Source organism: Pholcus phalangioides, unplaced genomic scaffold, assembly GCF_987345545.1.
Source record: "Pholcus phalangioides strain wild (caught in Gottingen) unplaced genomic scaffold, Ppha-v1.0 ptg000008l_1, whole genome shotgun sequence".
In the NCBI taxonomy this organism is placed as follows: Eukaryota; Metazoa; Arthropoda; class Arachnida; order Araneae; family Pholcidae; genus Pholcus; species Pholcus phalangioides.
The window spans coordinates 12,864,528-12,881,080 of NW_028301601.1; the positions used below are offsets into that span (position 1 = coordinate 12,864,528).

The 16,553-nt window shown below is 49.4% G+C and overlaps 5 non-coding genes across 5 annotated transcripts; all 5 read left to right on the top strand.

Annotated features, from left to right (window-relative positions):
• The first annotated feature begins 1,415 nt into the window (after window positions 1-1,415).
• LOC149083828 (small nucleolar RNA U3) lies at window positions 1,416-1,621 on the top strand. The gene has a single exon (XR_016193074.1). It is a non-coding gene; the product is annotated as a small nucleolar RNA U3 (small nucleolar RNA).
• Window positions 1,622-2,381: 760 nt separating this feature from the next.
• On the top strand, window positions 2,382-2,587 carry LOC149083829 (small nucleolar RNA U3). The gene has a single exon (XR_016193103.1). It is a non-coding gene; the product is annotated as a small nucleolar RNA U3 (small nucleolar RNA).
• A 2,383-nt stretch (window positions 2,588-4,970) lies between these two features.
• LOC149083830 (small nucleolar RNA U3) lies at window positions 4,971-5,176 on the top strand. The gene has a single exon (XR_016193075.1). It is a non-coding gene; the product is annotated as a small nucleolar RNA U3 (small nucleolar RNA).
• Window positions 5,177-9,176: 4,000 nt separating this feature from the next.
• Window positions 9,177-9,382, top strand: LOC149083831 (small nucleolar RNA U3). Its single transcript, XR_016193122.1, has one exon. It is a non-coding gene; the product is annotated as a small nucleolar RNA U3 (small nucleolar RNA).
• Window positions 9,383-15,923: 6,541 nt separating this feature from the next.
• LOC149083832 (small nucleolar RNA U3) lies at window positions 15,924-16,129 on the top strand. The gene has a single exon (XR_016193076.1). It is a non-coding gene; the product is annotated as a small nucleolar RNA U3 (small nucleolar RNA).
• The last annotated feature ends 424 nt before the right edge of the window (window positions 16,130-16,553 follow it).

The following is a 16,553-nucleotide window of genomic DNA, read 5'->3' on the forward strand; positions in this document are numbered from 1 at the left end:
GAGTGTCTGAGGCTTTTTCACTCCTTCCGAAAATCGTGTAGGGTGGTCGAAAGCACTAGAGGGATACAAGTCCGGTGATACGGGCCCCTTTCAAAGAGGTTCGGTGGTACCCTCGAACGGGCTTAGATGTGAAGCGTTTTATTATTTCAGTGTGGGGTCACTTGACAGAGTTTAGTTAATGGGATTTTCATGCTTGCATCGAATGCTCGCCTACACGTCGACCGGTCTAAACAGGGCTTCTGTGTTGAGCGGGCAAGGGCCTTCCTGTGCCGATCGACGAACCGTTTGGATTCGCGAGTCAAGAATCATCCCGGTGTTCTTGACGGAGTGTCTGAGGCTTTTTCGCTCCTTCCGAAAATCGTGTAGGGTGGTGGAAAGCACTAGAGGGATACCAGTCCGGTGATACGGGCCCCTTCCAAAGAGATTCGGTGGTACCCTCGAACGGGCTTAGATGTGAAGCGTTTTATTATTTCAGTGTGGGGTCACTTGGCAGATTTTAGTTAATGGGTGTTTCCTGCTTGCATCGAATGCTCGCCTACACGTCGACCGGTCTAAACAGGGCTTCTGTGTTGAGCGGGCAAGGGCCTTCTTGTCCCGATCAACGAACCGTTTGGATTCGCGAGTCAAGAATCATCCCGGTGATCTTGACGGAGTGTCTGAGGCTTTTTCACTCCTTCCGAAAATCGTGTAGGGTGGTCGAAAGCACTAGAGGGATACCAGTCCGGTGATACGGGCCCCTTTCAAAGAGGTTCGGTGGTACCCTCGAACGGGCTTAGATGTGAAGCGTTTTATTATTTCAGTGTGGGGTCACTTGCAGAATTTAGTTAATGGGTGTTTCATGCTTGCATCGAATGCTCGCCTACACGTCGACCGGTCTAAACAGGGCTTCTGTGTTGAGCGGGCAAGGGCCTTCTTGTCCCGATCGACGAACCGTTTGGATTCGCGAGTCAAGAATCATCCCGGTGTTCATGACGGAGTGTCTGAGGCTTTTTCACTCCTTCCGAAAATCGTATAGGGAGGTCGAAAGCACTAGAGGGATACCAGTCCGGTGATACGGGCCCCTTCCAAAGAGGTTCGGTGGTACCCTCGAACGGGCTTAGATGTGAAGCGTTTTATGATTTCAGTGTGGTGTCACTTGACAGAGTTTAGTTAATGGGATTTTCATGCTTGCATCGAATGCTCGCCTACACGTCGACCGATGTAAACAGGGCTTCTGTGTTGAGCGGGCAAGGGCCTTCTTGTCCCGATCGACGAACCGTTTGGATTCGCGAGTCAAGAATCATCCCGGTGAAATTGACGGCGTGTCTGAGGCTTTTTCTGTCCCAAAAATCGTGTAGCGTGGTGGAAAGCTCGAAACGGATACCATTCCAATGATTCGGGCCCCTTCCGAAGAGGTTCGTTTGTATATTCGTATAAATATCATATTTCATGGGATTATAACTGTGTTATGATTTCTGAGTTCGTGTCTTACGGATTCTCTTATCTCAAACCACGATGATGACGTGAGACTTTGCCTCATGAGTGTCAAGCCGTCAGGTAGACTGTCACGGGTCTGCTGTCATTTACGATCGCTCTTGACATCCCAAAGGTGTAGTACGGGCGATAACTTATTCTGAGTGGTTCTCCCCCATTAGGTTTCTGGGCTTGTCAAATCTTAGAAATGCTCTTGTATCTATGACTTATATGCGGTGGACTACGTCTGGCAGTAAAGTAAAGTAACGGTATGCTCGTACGAGTTTATATATAAAGCATTTAAACATTTTCCTCTGGGTTCACTTCAAAAACATTAGTTAATGGATGTTTCATGCTGGCATCGAATGCTCGCCTACACGTCGACCGGTCCAAACAGGACTTCTGTGTTGAGCGGGCAATGGCCCTCTTGTCCCGATCGACGAACCGTTTGGATTCGCGAGTCAAGAATCATTCCGGTGCTCTTGACGGAGTGTCTGAGGGTTTTTCGCTCCTTCCGAAAATCGTGTAGGGTGGTGGAAAGCACTACAGGGATACCATTCCGGTGATACCGGCCCTTTCCAAAGAGGTTCGGTGGTACCATCGAACGGGCTTAGATGTGAAGCGTTTTATTATTTCAGTGTGGTGTCACTTGACAGAGTTTAGTTAATGGGATTTTCATGCTTGCATCGAATGCTCGCCTACACGTCGACCGGTCTAAACAGGGCTTCTGTGTTGAGCGGGCAAGGGCCTTCTTGTCCCGATCGACGAACCGTTTGGATTCGCGAGTCAAGAATCATCCCGGTGAAATTGACGGCGTGTCTGAGGCTTTTTCTGTCCCAAAAATCGTGTAGCGTGGTGGAAAGCTCGAAACGGATACCATTCCAATGATTCGGGCCCCTTCCGAAGAGGTGTGTTTGTATATTCGTATAAATATCATATTTCATGGGATTATAACTGTGTTATGATTTCTGAGTTCGTGTCTTACGGATTCTCTTATCTCAAACCACGATGATGACGTGAGACTTTGCCTCATGAGTGTCAAGCCGTCAGGTACACTGTCACGGGTCTGCTGTCATTTACGATCGCTCTTGACATCCCAAAGGTGTAGTACGGGCGATAACTTATTCTGAGTGGTTCTCCCCCATTAGGTTTCTGGGCTTGTCAAATCTTAGAAATGCTCTTGTATCTATGTCTTATATGCGGTGGACTACGTCTGGCAGTAAAGTAAAGTAACGGTATGCTCGTACGAGTTTATATATAAAGCATTTAAACATTTTCCTCTGGGTTCACTTCAAAAACATTAGTTAATGGGTGTTTCATGCTGGCATCGAATGCTCGCCTACACGTCGACCGGTCCAAACAGGACTTCTGTGTTGAGCGGGCAATGGCCCTCTTGTCCCGATCGACGAACCGTTTGGATTCGCGAGTCAAGAATCATTCCGGTGCTCTTGACGGAGTGTCTGAGGGTTTTTCGCTCCTTCCGAAAATCATGTAGGGTGGTGGAAAGCACTACAGGGATACCATTCCGGTGATACCGGCCCTTTCCAAAGAGGTTCGGTGGTACCCTCGAACGGGCTTAGATGTGAAGCGTTTTATTATTTCAGTGTGGGGTCACTTGACAGAGTTTAGTTAATGGGATTTTCATGCTTGCATCGAATGCTCGCCTACACGTCGACCGGTCTAAACAGGGCTTCTGTGTTGAGCGGGCAAGGGCCTTCTTGTCCCGATCGACGAACCGTTTGGATTCGCGAGTCAAGAATCATCCCGGTGTTCATGACGGAGTGTCTGAGGCTTTTTCACTCCTTCCGAAAATCGTGTAGGGTGGTCGAAAGCACTAGAGGGATACAAGTCCGGTGATACGGGCCCCTTTCAAAGAGGTTCGGTGGTACCCTCGAACGGGCTTAGATGTGAAGCGTTTTATTATTTCAGTGTGGGGTCACTTGACAGAGTTTAGTTAATGGGATTTTCATGCTTGCATCGAATGCTCGCCTACACGTCGACCGGTCTAAACAGGGCTTCTGTGTTGAGCGGGCAAGGGCCTTCCTGTGCCGATCGACGAACCGTTTGGATTCGCGAGTCAAGAATCATCCCGGTGTTCTTGACGGAGTGTCTGAGGCTTTTTCGCTCCTTCCGAAAATCGTGTAGGGTGGTGGAAAGCACTAGAGGGATACCAGTCCGGTGATACGGGCCCCTTCCAAAGAGATTCGGTGGTACCCTCGAACGGGCTTAGATGTGAAGCGTTTTATTATTTCAGTGTGGGGTCACTTGGCAGATTTTAGTTAATGGGTGTTTCCTGCTTGCATCGAATGCTCGCCTACACGTCGACCGGTCTAAACAGGGCTTCTGTGTTGAGCGGGCAAGGGCCTTCTTGTCCCGATCAACGAACCGTTTGGATTCGCGAGTCAAGAATCATCCCGGTGATCTTGACGGAGTGTCTGAGGCTTTTTCACTCCTTCCGAAAATCGTGTAGGGTGGTCGAAAGCACTAGAGGGATACCAGTCCGGTGATACGGGCCCCTTTCAAAGAGGTTCGGTGGTACCCTCGAACGGGCTTAGATGTGAAGCGTTTTATTATTTCAGTGTGGGGTCACTTGCAGAATTTAGTTAATGGGTGTTTCATGCTTGCATCGAATGCTCGCCTACACGTCGACCGGTCTAAACAGGGCTTCTGTGTTGAGCGGGCAAGGGCCTTCTTGTCCCGATCGACGAACCGTTTGGATTCGCGAGTCAAGAATCATCCCGGTGTTCATGACGGAGTGTCTGAGGCTTTTTCACTCCTTCCGAAAATCGTATAGGGAGGTCGAAAGCACTAGAGGGATACCAGTCCGGTGATACGGGCCCCTTCCAAAGAGGTTCGGTGGTACCCTCGAACGGGCTTAGATGTGAAGCGTTTTATTATTTCAGTGTGGGGTCACTTGCAGAATTTAGTTAATGGGATTTTCATGCTTGCATCGAATGCTCGCCTACACGTCGACCGGTCTAAACAGGGCTTCTGTGTTCAGCGGGCAAGGGCCTTCTTGTCCCGATCGACGAACCGTTTGGATTCGCGAGTCAAGAATCATCCCGGTGTTCATGACGGAGTGTCTGAGGCTTTTTCGCTCCTTCCGAAAATCGTGTAGGGTGGTGGAAAGCACTAGAGGGATACCAGTCCGGTGATACGGGCCCCTTCCAAAGAGATTCGGTGGTACCCTCGAACGGGCTTAGATGTGAAGCGTTTTATTATTTCAGTGTGGGGTCACTTGGCAGATCTTAGTTAATGGGTGTTTCCTGCTTGCATCGAATGCTCGCCTACACGTCGACCGGTCTAAACAGGGCTTCTGTGTTGAGAGGGCAAGGGCCTTCTTGTCCCGATCGACGAACCGTTTGGATTCGCGAGTCAAGAATCATCCCGGTGAAATTGACGGCGTGTCTGAGGCTTTTTCTGTCCCAAAAATCGTGTAGCTTGGTGGAAAGCTTGAAACGGATACCATTCCAATGATTCGGGCCCCTTCCGAAGAGGTTCGTTTGTATATTCGTATAAATATCATATTTCATGGGATTATAACTGTGTTATGATTTCTGAGTTCGTGTCTTACGGATTCTCTTATCTCAAACCACGATGATGACGTGAGACTTTGCCTCATGAGTGTCAAGCCGTCAGGTAGACTGTCACGGGTCTGCTGTCATTTACGATCGCTCCTGACATCCCAAAGGTGTTCTTCGGGCGATAACTCGTTCTGAGTGGTTTTCCCCCATTAGGTTTATGGGCTTGTCAAATCTTAGAAATGCTCTTGTATCTATGTCTTATATGCGGTGGACTACGTCTGGCAGTAAAGTAAGGTAACCGTATGCTCGTACGAGTTTATATATAAAGCATTTAAACATTTTCCTCTGGGTCCACTTCAAAAACATTAGTTAATGGGTGTTTCATGCTGGCATCGAATGCTCGCCTACACGTCGACCGGTCTAAACAGGGCTTCTGTGTTCAGCGGGCAATGGCCTTCTTGTCCCGATCGACGAACCGTTTGGATTCGCGAGTCAAGAATCATCCAGGTGTTCTTGACGGAGTGTCTGAGGCGTTTTTCGCTCCTTCCGAAAATCGAGTAGGGTGGTGGAAAGCACTAGAGGGATACCAGTCCGGTGATACGGACCCCTTCCAAAGAGGTTCGGTGGTACCCTCGAACGGGCTTAGATCTGAAGCGTTTTATTTTTTCAGTGTGGGGTCACTTGACAGAGTTTAGTTAATGGGATTTTCATGCTTGCATCGAATGCTCGCCTACACTTCGACCGGTCTAAACAGGGCTTCTGTGTTGAGCGGGCAAGGGCCTTCTTGTCCCGATCGACGAACCGTTTGGATTCGCGAGTCAAGAATCATCCCGGTGTTCATGACGGAGTGTCTGATGCTTTTTCACTCCTTCCGAAAATCGTGTAGGGTGGTCGAAAGCACTAGAGGGATACCAGTCCGGTCATACGGGCCCCTTTCAAAGAGGTTCGGTGGTACCCTCGAACGGGCTTAGATGTGAAGCGTTTTATTATTTCAGTGTGGGGTCACTTGACAGAGTTTAGTTAATGGGATTTTCATGCTTGCATCGAATGCTAGCCTACACGTCGACCGGTCTAAACAGCGCTTCTGTGTTGAGCGGGCAAGGGCCTTCCTGTCCCGATCTACGAACCGTTTGGATTCGCGAGTCAAGAATCATCCCGGTGTTCTTGACGGAGTGTCTGAGGCTTTTTCGCTCCTTCCGAAAATCGTGTAGGGTGGTGGAAAGCACTAGAGGGATACCAGTCCGGTGATACGGGCCCCTTCCAAAGAGGTTCGGTGGTACCCTCGAACGGGCTTAGATGTGAAGCGTTTTATTATTTCAGTGTGGGGTCACTTGGCAGATTTTAGTTAATGGGTGTTTCCTGCTTGCATCGAATGCTCGCCTACACGTCGACCGGTCTAAACAGGGCTTCTGTGTTGAGCGGGCAAGGGCCTTCTTGTCCCGATCGACGAACCGTTTGGATTCGCGAGTCAAGAATCATCCCGGTGAAATTGACGGCGTGTCTGAGGCTTTTTCTGTCCCAAAAATCGTGTAGCGTGGTGGAAAGCTCGAAACGGATACCATTCCAATGATTCGGGCCCCTTCCGAAGAGGTGTGTTTGTATATTCGTATAAATATCATATTTCATGGGATTATAACTGTGTTATGATTTCTGAGTTCGTGTCTTACGGATTCTCTTATCTCAAACCACGATGATGACGTGAGACTTTGCCTCATGAGTGTCAAGCCGTCAGGTACACTGTCACGGGTCTGCTGTCATTTACGATCGCTCTTGACATCCCAAAGGTGTAGTACGGGCGATAACTTATTCTGAGCTGTTCTCCCCCATTAGGTTTCTGGGCTTGTCAAATCTTAGAAATGCTCTTGTATCTATGTCTTATATGCGGTGGACTACGTCTGGCAGTAAAGTAAAGTAACGGTATGCTCGTACGAGTTTATATATAAAGCATTTAAACATTTTCCTCTGGGTTCACTTCAAAAACATTAGTTCATGGGTGTTTCATGCTGGCATCGAATGCTCGCCTACACGTCGACCGGTCCAAACAGGACTTCTGTGTTGAGCGGGCAATGGCCCTCTTGTCCCGATCGACGAACCGTTTGGATTCGCGAGTCAAGAATCATTCCGGTGCTCTTGACGGAGTGTCTGAGGGTTTTTCGCTCCTTCCGAAAATCGTGTAGGGTGGTGGAAAGCACTACAGGGATACCATTCCGGTGATACCGGCCCTCTCCAAAGAGGTTCGGTGGTACCCTCGAACGGGCTTAGATGTGAAGCGTTTTATTATTTCAGTGTGGGGTCACTTGACAGAGTTTAGTTAATGGGATTTTCATGCTTGCATCGAATGCTCGCCTACACGTCGACCGGTCTAAACAGGGCTTCTGTGTTGAGCGGGCAAGGGCCTTCTTGTCCCGATCGACGAACCGTTTGGATTCGCGAGTCAAGAATCATCCCGGTGTTCATGACGGAGTGTCTGAGGCTTTTTCACTCCTTCCGAAAATCGTGTAGGGTGGTCGAAAGCACTAGAGGGATACCAGTCCGGTGATACGGGCCCCTTTCAAAGAGGTTCGGTGGTACCCTCGAACGGGCTTAGATGTGAAGCGTTTTATTATTTCAGTGTGGGGTCACTTGACAGAGTTTAGTTAATGGGATTTTCATGCTTGCATCGAATGCTCGCCTACACGTCGACCGGTCTAAACAGGGCTTCTGTGTTGAGCGGGCAAGGGCCTTCCTGTGCCGATCGACGAACCGTTTGGATTCGCGAGTCAAGAATCATCCCGGTGTTCTTGACGGAGTGTCTGAGGCTTTTTCGCTCCTTCCGAAAATCGTGTAGGGTGGTGGAAAGCACTAGAGGGATACCAGTCCGGTGATACGGGCCCCTTCCAAAGAGATTCGGTGGTACCCTCGAACGGGCTTAGATGTGATGCGTTTTATTATTTCAGTGTGGGGTCACTTGGCAGATTTTAGTTAATGGGTGTTTCCTGCTTGCATCGAATGCTCGCCTACACGTCGACCGGTCTAAACAGGGCTTCTGTGTTGAGCGGGCAAGGGCCTTCTTGTCCCGATCAACGAACCGTTTGGATTCGCGAGTCAAGAATCATCCCGGTGATCTTGACAGAGTGTCTGAGGCTTTTTCACTCCTTCCGAAAATCGTGTAGGGTGGTCGAAAGCACTAGAGGGATACCAGTCCGGTGATACGGGCCCCTTTCAAAGAGGTTCGGTGGTACCCTCGAACGGGCTTAGATGTGAAGCGTTTTATTATTTCAGTGTGGGGTCACTTGCAGAATTTAGTTAATGGGTGTTTCATGCTTGCATCGAATGCTCGCCTACACGTCGACCGGTCTAAACAGGGCTTCTGTGTTGAGCGGGCAAGGGCCTTCTTGTCCCGATCGACGAACCGTTTGGATTCGCGAGTCAAGAATCATCCCGGTGTTCATGACGGAGTGTCTGAGGCTTTTTCACTCCTTCCGAAAATCGTATAGGGAGGTCGAAAGCACTAGAGGGATACCAGTCCGGTGATACGGGCCCCTTCCAAAGAGGTTCGGTGGTACCCTCGAACGGGCTTAGATGTGAAGCGTTTTATTATTTCAGTGTGGGGTCACTTGCAGAATTTAGTTAATGGGATTTTCATGCTTGCATCGAATGCTCGCCTACACGTCGACCGGTCTAAACAGGGCTTCTGTGTTCAGCGGGCAAGGGCCTTCTTGTCCCGATCGACGAACCGTTTGGATTCGCGAGTCAAGAATCATCCCGGTGCTCATGACGGAGTGTCTGAGGCTTTTTCGCTCCTTCCGAAAATCGTGTAGGGTGGTGGAAAGCACTAGAGGGATACCAGTCCGGTGATACGGGCCCCTTCCAAAGAGATTCGGTGGTACCCTCGAACGGGCTTAGATGTGAAGCGTTTTATTATTTCAGTGTGGGGTCACTTGGCAGATCTTAGTTAATGGGTGTTTCCTGCTTGCATCGAATGCTCGCCTACACGTCGACCGGTCTAAACAGGGCTTCTGTGTTGAGAGGGCAAGGGCCTTCTTGTCCCGATCGACGAACCGTTTGGATTCGCGAGTCAAGAATCATCCCGGTGAAATTGACGGCGTGTCTGAGGCTTTTTCTGTCCCAAAAATCGTGTAGCTTGGTGGAAAGCTTGAAACGGATACCATTCCAATGATTCGGGCCCCTTCCGAAGAGGTTCGTTTGTATATTCGTATAAATATCATATTTCATGGGATTATAACTGTGTTATGATTTCTGAGTTCGTGTCTTACGGATTCTCTTATCTCAAACCACGATGATGACGTGAGACTTTGCCTCATGAGTGTCAAGCCGTCAGGTAGACTGTCACGGGTCTGCGGTCATTTACGATCTCTCCTGACATCCCAAAGGTGTAGTACGGGCGATAACTTATTCTGAGTGGTTTTCCCCCATTAGGTTTCTGGGCTTGTCAAATCTTAGAAATGCTCTTGTATCTATGTCTTATATGCGGTGGACTACGTCTGGCAGTAAAGTAAGGTAACCGTATGCTCGTACGAGTTTATATATAAAGCATTTAAACATTTTCCTCTGGGTCCACTTCAAAAACATTAGTTAATGGGTGTTTCATGCTGGCATCGAATGCTCGCCTACACGTCGACCGGTCTAAACAGGGCTTCTGTGTTCAGCGGGCAATGGCCTTCTTGTCCCGATCGACGAACCGTTTGGATTCGCGAGTCAAGAATCATCCAGGTGTTCTTGACGGAGTGTCTGAGGCTTTTTCGCTCCTTCCGAAAATCGAGTAGGGTGGTGGAAAGCACTAGAGGGATACCAGTCCGGTGATACGGACCCCTTCCAAAGAGGTTCGGTGGTACCCTCGAACGGGCTTAGATCTGAAGCGTTTTATTTTTTCAGTGTGGGGTCACTTGACAGAGTTTAGTTAATGGGATTTTCATGCTTGCATCGAATGCTCGCCTACACTTCGACCGGTCTAAACAGGGCTTCTGTGTTGAGCGGGCAAGGGCCTTCTTGTCCCGATCGACGAACCGTTTGGATTCGCGAGTCAAGAATCATCCCGGTGTTCATGACGGAGTGTCTGATGCTTTTTCACTCCTTCCGAAAATCGTGTAGGGTGGTCGAAAGCACTAGAGGGATACCAGTCCGGTGATACGGGCCCCTTTCAAAGAGGTTCGGTGGTACCCTCGAACGGGCTTAGATGTGAAGCGTTTTATTATTTCAGTGTGGGGTCACTTGACAGAGTTTAGTTAATGGGATTTTCATGCTTGCATCGAATGCTCGCCTACACGTCGACCGGTCTAAACAGCGCTTCTGTGTTGAGCGGGCAAGGGCCTTCCTGTCCCGATCTACGAACCGTTTGGATTCGCGAGTCAAGAATCATCCCGGTGTTCTTGACGGAGTGTCTGAGGGTTTTTCGCTCCTTCCGAAAATCGTGTAGGGTGGTGGAAAGCACTAGAGGGATACCAGTCCGGTGATACGGGCCCCTTCCAAAGAGGTTCGGTGGTACCCTCGAACGGGCTTAGATGTGAAGCGTTTTATTATTTCAGTGTGGGGTCACTTGGCAGATTTTAGTTAATGGGTGTTTCCTGCTTGCATCGAATGCTCGCCTACACGTCGACCGGTCTAAACAGGGCTTCTGTGTTGAGCGGGCAAGGGCCTTCTTGTCCCGATCGACGAACCGTTTGGATTCGCGAGTCAAGAATCATCCCGGTGAAATTGACGGCGTGTCTGAGGCTTTTTCTGTCCCAAAAATCGTGTAGCGTGGTGGAAAGCTCGAAACGGATACCATTCCAATGATTCGGGCCCCTTCCGAAGAGGTGTGTTTGTATATTCGTATAAATATCATATTTCATGGGATTATAACTGTGTTATGATTTCTGAGTTCGTGTCTTACGGATTCTCTTATCTCAAACCACGATGATGACGTGAGACTTTGCCTCATGAGTGTCAAGCCGTCAGGTACACTGTCACGGGTCTGCTGTCATTTACGATCGCTCTTGACATCCCAAAGGTGTAGTACGGGCGATAACTTATTCTGAGCTGTTCTCCCCCATTAGGTTTCTGGGCTTGTCAAATCTTAGAAATGCTCTTGTATCTATGTCTTATATGCGGTGGACTACGTCTGGCAGTAAAGTAAGGTAACCGTATGCTCGTACGAGTTTATATATAAAGCATTTAAACATTTTCCTCTGGGTTCACTTCAAAAACATTAGTTAATGGGTGTTTCATGCTGGCATCGAATGCTCGCCTACACGTCGACCGGTCCAAACAGGACTTCTGTGTTGAGCGGGCAATGGCCCTCTTGTCCCGATCGACGAACCGTTTGGATTCGCGAGTCAAGAATCATTCCGGTGCTCTTGACGGAGTGTCTGAGGGTTTTTCGCTCCTTCCGAAAATCGTGTAGGGTGGTGGAAAGCACTACAGGGATACCATTCCGGTGATACCGGCCCTTTCCAAAGAGGTTCGGTGGTACCCTCGAACGGGCTTAGATGTGAAGCGTTTTATTATTTCAGTGTGGGGTCACTTGACAGAGTTTAGTTAATGGGATTTTCATGCTTGCATCGAATGCTCGCCTACACGTCGACCGGTCTAAACAGGGCTTCTGTGTTGAGCGGGCAAGGGCCTTCTTGTCCCGATCGACGAACCGTTTGGATTCGCGAGTCAAGAATCATCCCGGTGTTCATGACGGAGTGTCTGAGGCTTTTTCACTCCTTCCGAAAATCGTGTAGGGTGGTCGAAAGCACTAGAGGGATACCAGTCCGGTGATACGGGCCCCTTTCAAAGAGGTTCGGTGGTACCCTCGAACGGGCTTAGATGTGAAGCGTTTTATTATTTCCGTGTGGGGTCACTTGCAGAATTTAGTTAATGGGTGTTTCATGCTTGCATCGAATGCTCGCCTACACGTCGACCGGTCTAAACAGGGCTTCTGTGTTGAGCGGGCAAGGGCCTTCTTGTCCCGATCGACGATCCGTTTGGATTCGCGAGTCAAGAATCATCCCGGTGTTCTTGACGGAGTGTCTGAGGCTTTTTCGCTCCTTCCGAAAATCGTGTAGGGTGGTGGAAAGCACTAGAGGGATACCAGTCCCTTCCAAAGAGGTTCGGTGGTACCCTCGAACGGGCTTAGATGTGAAGCGTTTTATTATTTCAGTGTGGGGTCACTTGCAGAATTTAGTTAATGGGTGTTTCATGCTTGCATCGAATGCTCGCCTACACGTCGACCGGTGTAAACAGGGCTTCTGTGTTGAGCGGGCAAGGGCCTTCTTGTCCCGATCGACGAACCCATTGGATTCGCGAGTCAAGAATCATCCCGGTGTTCATGACGGAGTGTCTGAGGCTTTTTCGCTCCTTCCGAAAATCGTGTAGGGTGGTCGAAAGCACTAGAGGGATACCAGTCCGGTGATACGGGACCCTTCCAAAGAGGTTCGGTGGTACCCTCGAACGGGCTTAGATGTGAAGCGTTTTATTATTTCAGTGTGGGGTCACTTGACAGAGTTTAGTTAATGGGATTTTCATGCTTGCATCGAATGCTCGCCTACACGTCGACCGGTCCAAACAGGGCTTCTGTGTTGAGCGGGCAAGGGCCTTCCTGTCCCGATCGACGAACCGTTTGGATTCGCGTGTCAAGAATCATCCCGGTGTTCTTGACGGAGTGTCTGAGGCTTTTTCGCTCCTTCCGAAAATCGTGTAGGGTGGTGGAAAGCACTAGAGGGATACCAGTCCGGTGATACGGGCCCCTTCCAAAGAGGTTCGGTGGTACCCTCGAACGGGCTTAGATGTGAAGCGTTTTATTATTTCAGTGTGGGGTCACTTGACAGATTTAGTTAATGGGTGTTTCATGCTTGCATCGAATGCTCGCCTACACGTCGACCGGTCTAAACAGCGCTTCTGTGTTGAGCGGGCAAGGGCCTTCCTGTCCCGATCTACGAACCGTTTGGATTCGCGAGTCAAGAATCATCCCGGTGTTCTTGACGGAGTGTCTGAGGGTTTTTCGCTCCTTCCGAAAATCGTGTAGGGTGGTGGAAAGCACTAGAGGGATACCAGTCCGGTGATACGGGCCCCTTCCAAAGAGGTTCGGTGGTACCCTCGAACGGGCTTAGATGTGAAGCGTTTTATTATTTCAGTGTGGGGTCACTTGGCAGATTTTAGTTAATGGGTGTTTCCTGCTTGCATCGAATGCTCGCCTACACGTCGACCGGTCTAAACAGGGCTTCTGTGTTGAGCGGGCAAGGGCCTTCTTGTCCCGATCGACGAACCGTTTGGATTCGCGAGTCAAGAATCATCCCGGTGAAATTGACGGCGTGTCTGAGGCTTTTTCTGTCCCAAAAATCGTGTAGCGTGGTGGAAAGCTCGAAACGGATACCATTCCAATGATTCGGGCCCCTTCCGAAGAGGTGTGTTTGTATATTCGTATAAATATCATATTTCATGGGATTATAACTGTGTTATGATTTCTGAGTTCGTGTCTTACGGATTCTCTTATCTCAAACCACGATGATGACGTGAGACTTTGCCTCATGAGTGTCAAGCCGTCAGGTACACTGTCACGGGTCTGCTGTCATTTACGATCGCTCTTGACATCCCAAAGGTGTAGTACGGGCGATAACTTATTCTGAGCTGTTCTCCCCCATTAGGTTTCTGGGCTTGTCAAATCTTAGAAATGCTCTTGTATCTATGTCTTATATGCGGTGGACTACGTCTGGCAGTAAAGTAAGGTAACCGTATGCTCGTACGAGTTTATATATAAAGCATTTAAACATTTTCCTCTGGGTTCACTTCAAAAACATTAGTTAATGGGTGTTTCATGCTGGCATCGAATGCTCGCCTACACGTCGACCGGTCCAAACAGGACTTCTGTGTTGAGCGGGCAATGGCCCTCTTGTCCCGATCGACGAACCGTTTGGATTCGCGAGTCAAGAATCATTCCGGTGCTCTTGACGGAGTGTCTGAGGGTTTTTCGCTCCTTCCGAAAATCGTGTAGGGTGGTGGAAAGCACTACAGGGATACCATTCCGGTGATACCGGCCCTTTCCAAAGAGGTTCGGTGGTACCCTCGAACGGGCTTAGATGTGAAGCGTTTTATTATTTCAGTGTGGGGTCACTTGACAGAGTTTAGTTAATGGGATTTTCATGCTTGCATCGAATGCTCGCCTACACGTCGACCGGTCTAAACAGGGCTTCTGTGTTGAGCGGGCAAGGGCCTTCTTGTCCCGATCGACGAACCGTTTGGATTCGCGAGTCAAGAATCATCCCGGTGTTCATGACGGAGTGTCTGAGGCTTTTTCACTCCTTCCGAAAATCGTGTAGGGTGGTCGAAAGCACTAGAGGGATACCAGTCCGGTGATACGGGCCCCTTTCAAAGAGGTTCGGTGGTACCCTCGAACGGGCTTAGATGTGAAGCGTTTTATTATTTCCGTGTGGGGTCACTTGCAGAATTTAGTTAATGGGTGTTTCATGCTTGCATCGAATGCTCGCCTACACGTCGACCGGTCTAAACAGGGCTTCTGTGTTGAGCGGGCAAGGGCCTTCTTGTCCCGATCGACGATCCGTTTGGATTCGCGAGTCAAGAATCATCCCGGTGTTCTTGACGGAGTGTCTGAGGCTTTTTCGCTCCTTCCGAAAATCGTGTAGGGTGGTGGAAAGCACTAGAGGGATACCAGTCCCTTCCAAAGAGGTTCGGTGGTACCCTCGAACGGGCTTAGATGTGAAGCGTTTTATTATTTCAGTGTGGGGTCACTTGCAGAATTTAGTTAATGGGTGTTTCATGCTTGCATCGAATGCTCGCCTACACGTCGACCGGTGTAAACAGGGCTTCTGTGTTGAGCGGGCAAGGGCCTTCTTGTCCCGATCGACGAACCCATTGGATTCGCGAGTCAAGAATCATCCCGGTGTTCATGACGGAGTGTCTGAGGCTTTTTCGCTCCTTCCGAAAATCGTGTAGGGTGGTCGAAAGCACTAGAGGGATACCAGTCCGGTGATACGGGACCCTTCCAAAGAGGTTCGGTGGTACCCTCGAACGGGCTTAGATGTGAAGCGTTTTATTATTTCAGTGTGGGGTCACTTGACAGAGTTTAGTTAATGGGATTTTCATGCTTGCATCGAATGCTCGCCTACACGTCGACCGGTCCAAACAGGGCTTCTGTGTTGAGCGGGCAAGGGCCTTCCTGTCCCGATCGACGAACCGTTTGGATTCGCGTGTCAAGAATCATCCCGGTGTTCTTGACGGAGTGTCTGAGGCTTTTTCGCTCCTTCCGAAAATCGTGTAGGGTGGTGGAAAGCACTAGAGGGATACCAGTCCGGTGATACGGGCCCCTTCCAAAGAGGTTCGGTGGTACCCTCGAACGGGCTTAGATGTGAAGCGTTTTATTATTTCAGTGTGGGGTCACTTGACAGAGTTTAGTTAATGGGATTTTCATGCTTGCATCGAATGCTCGCCTACACGTCGACCGGTCTAAACATGGCTTCTGTGTTGAGCGGGCAAGGGCCTTCCTGTCCCTATCGACGAACCGTTTGGATTCGCGTGTCTAGAATCATCCCGGTGTTCTTGACGGAGTGTCTGAGGCTTTTTCGCTCCTTCCGAAAATCGTGTAGGGTGGTCGAAAGCACTAGAGGGATACCAGTCCGGTGATACGGGCCCCTTCCAAAGAGGTTCGGTGGTACCCTCGAACGGGCTCAGATGTGAAGCGTTTTATTATTTCAGTGTGGGGTCACTTGGCAGATTTTAGTTAATGGGTGTTTCCTGCTTGCATCGAATGCTCGCCTACACGTCGACCGGTCTAAGCGGGCAAGGGCCTTCTTGTCCCGATCGACGAACCGTTTGGATTCGCGAGTCAAGAATCATCCCGGTGAAATTGACGGCGTGTCTGAGGCTTTTTCTGTCCCAAAAATCGTGTAGCGTGGTGGAAAGCTTGAAACGGATACCATTCCAATGATTCGGGCCCCTTCCGAAGAGGTTCGTTTGTATATTCGTATAAATATCATATTTCATGGGATTATAACTGTGTTATGATTTCTGAGTTCGTGTCTTACGGATTCTCTTATCTCAAACCACGATGATGACGTGAGACTTTGCCTCATGAGTGTCAAGCCGTCAGGTAGACTGTCACGGGTCTGCTGTCATTTACGATCGCTCCTGACATCCCAAAGGTGTAGTACGGGCGATAACTTATTCTGAGTGGTTCTCCCCCATTAGGTTTCTGGGCTTGTCAAATCTTAGAAATGCTCTTGTATCTATGTCTTATATGCGATGGACTACGTCTGGCAGTAAAGTAAAGTAACGGTATGCTCGTACGAGTTTAAATATAAAGCATTTAAACATTTTCCTCTGGGTTCACTTCAAAAACATTAGTTAATGGGTGTTTCATGCTGGCATCGAATGCTCGCCTACACGTCGACCGGTCCAAACAGGACTTCTGTGTTGAGCGGGCAATGGCCCTCTTGTCCCGATCGACGAACCGTTTGGATTCGCGAGTCAAGAATCATTCCGGTGCTCTTGACGGAGTGTCTGAGGGTTTTTCGCTCCTTCCGAAAATCGTGTAGGGTGGTGGAAAGCACTACAGGGATACCAGTCCGGTGATACGGACCCCTTCCAAAGAGGTTCGGT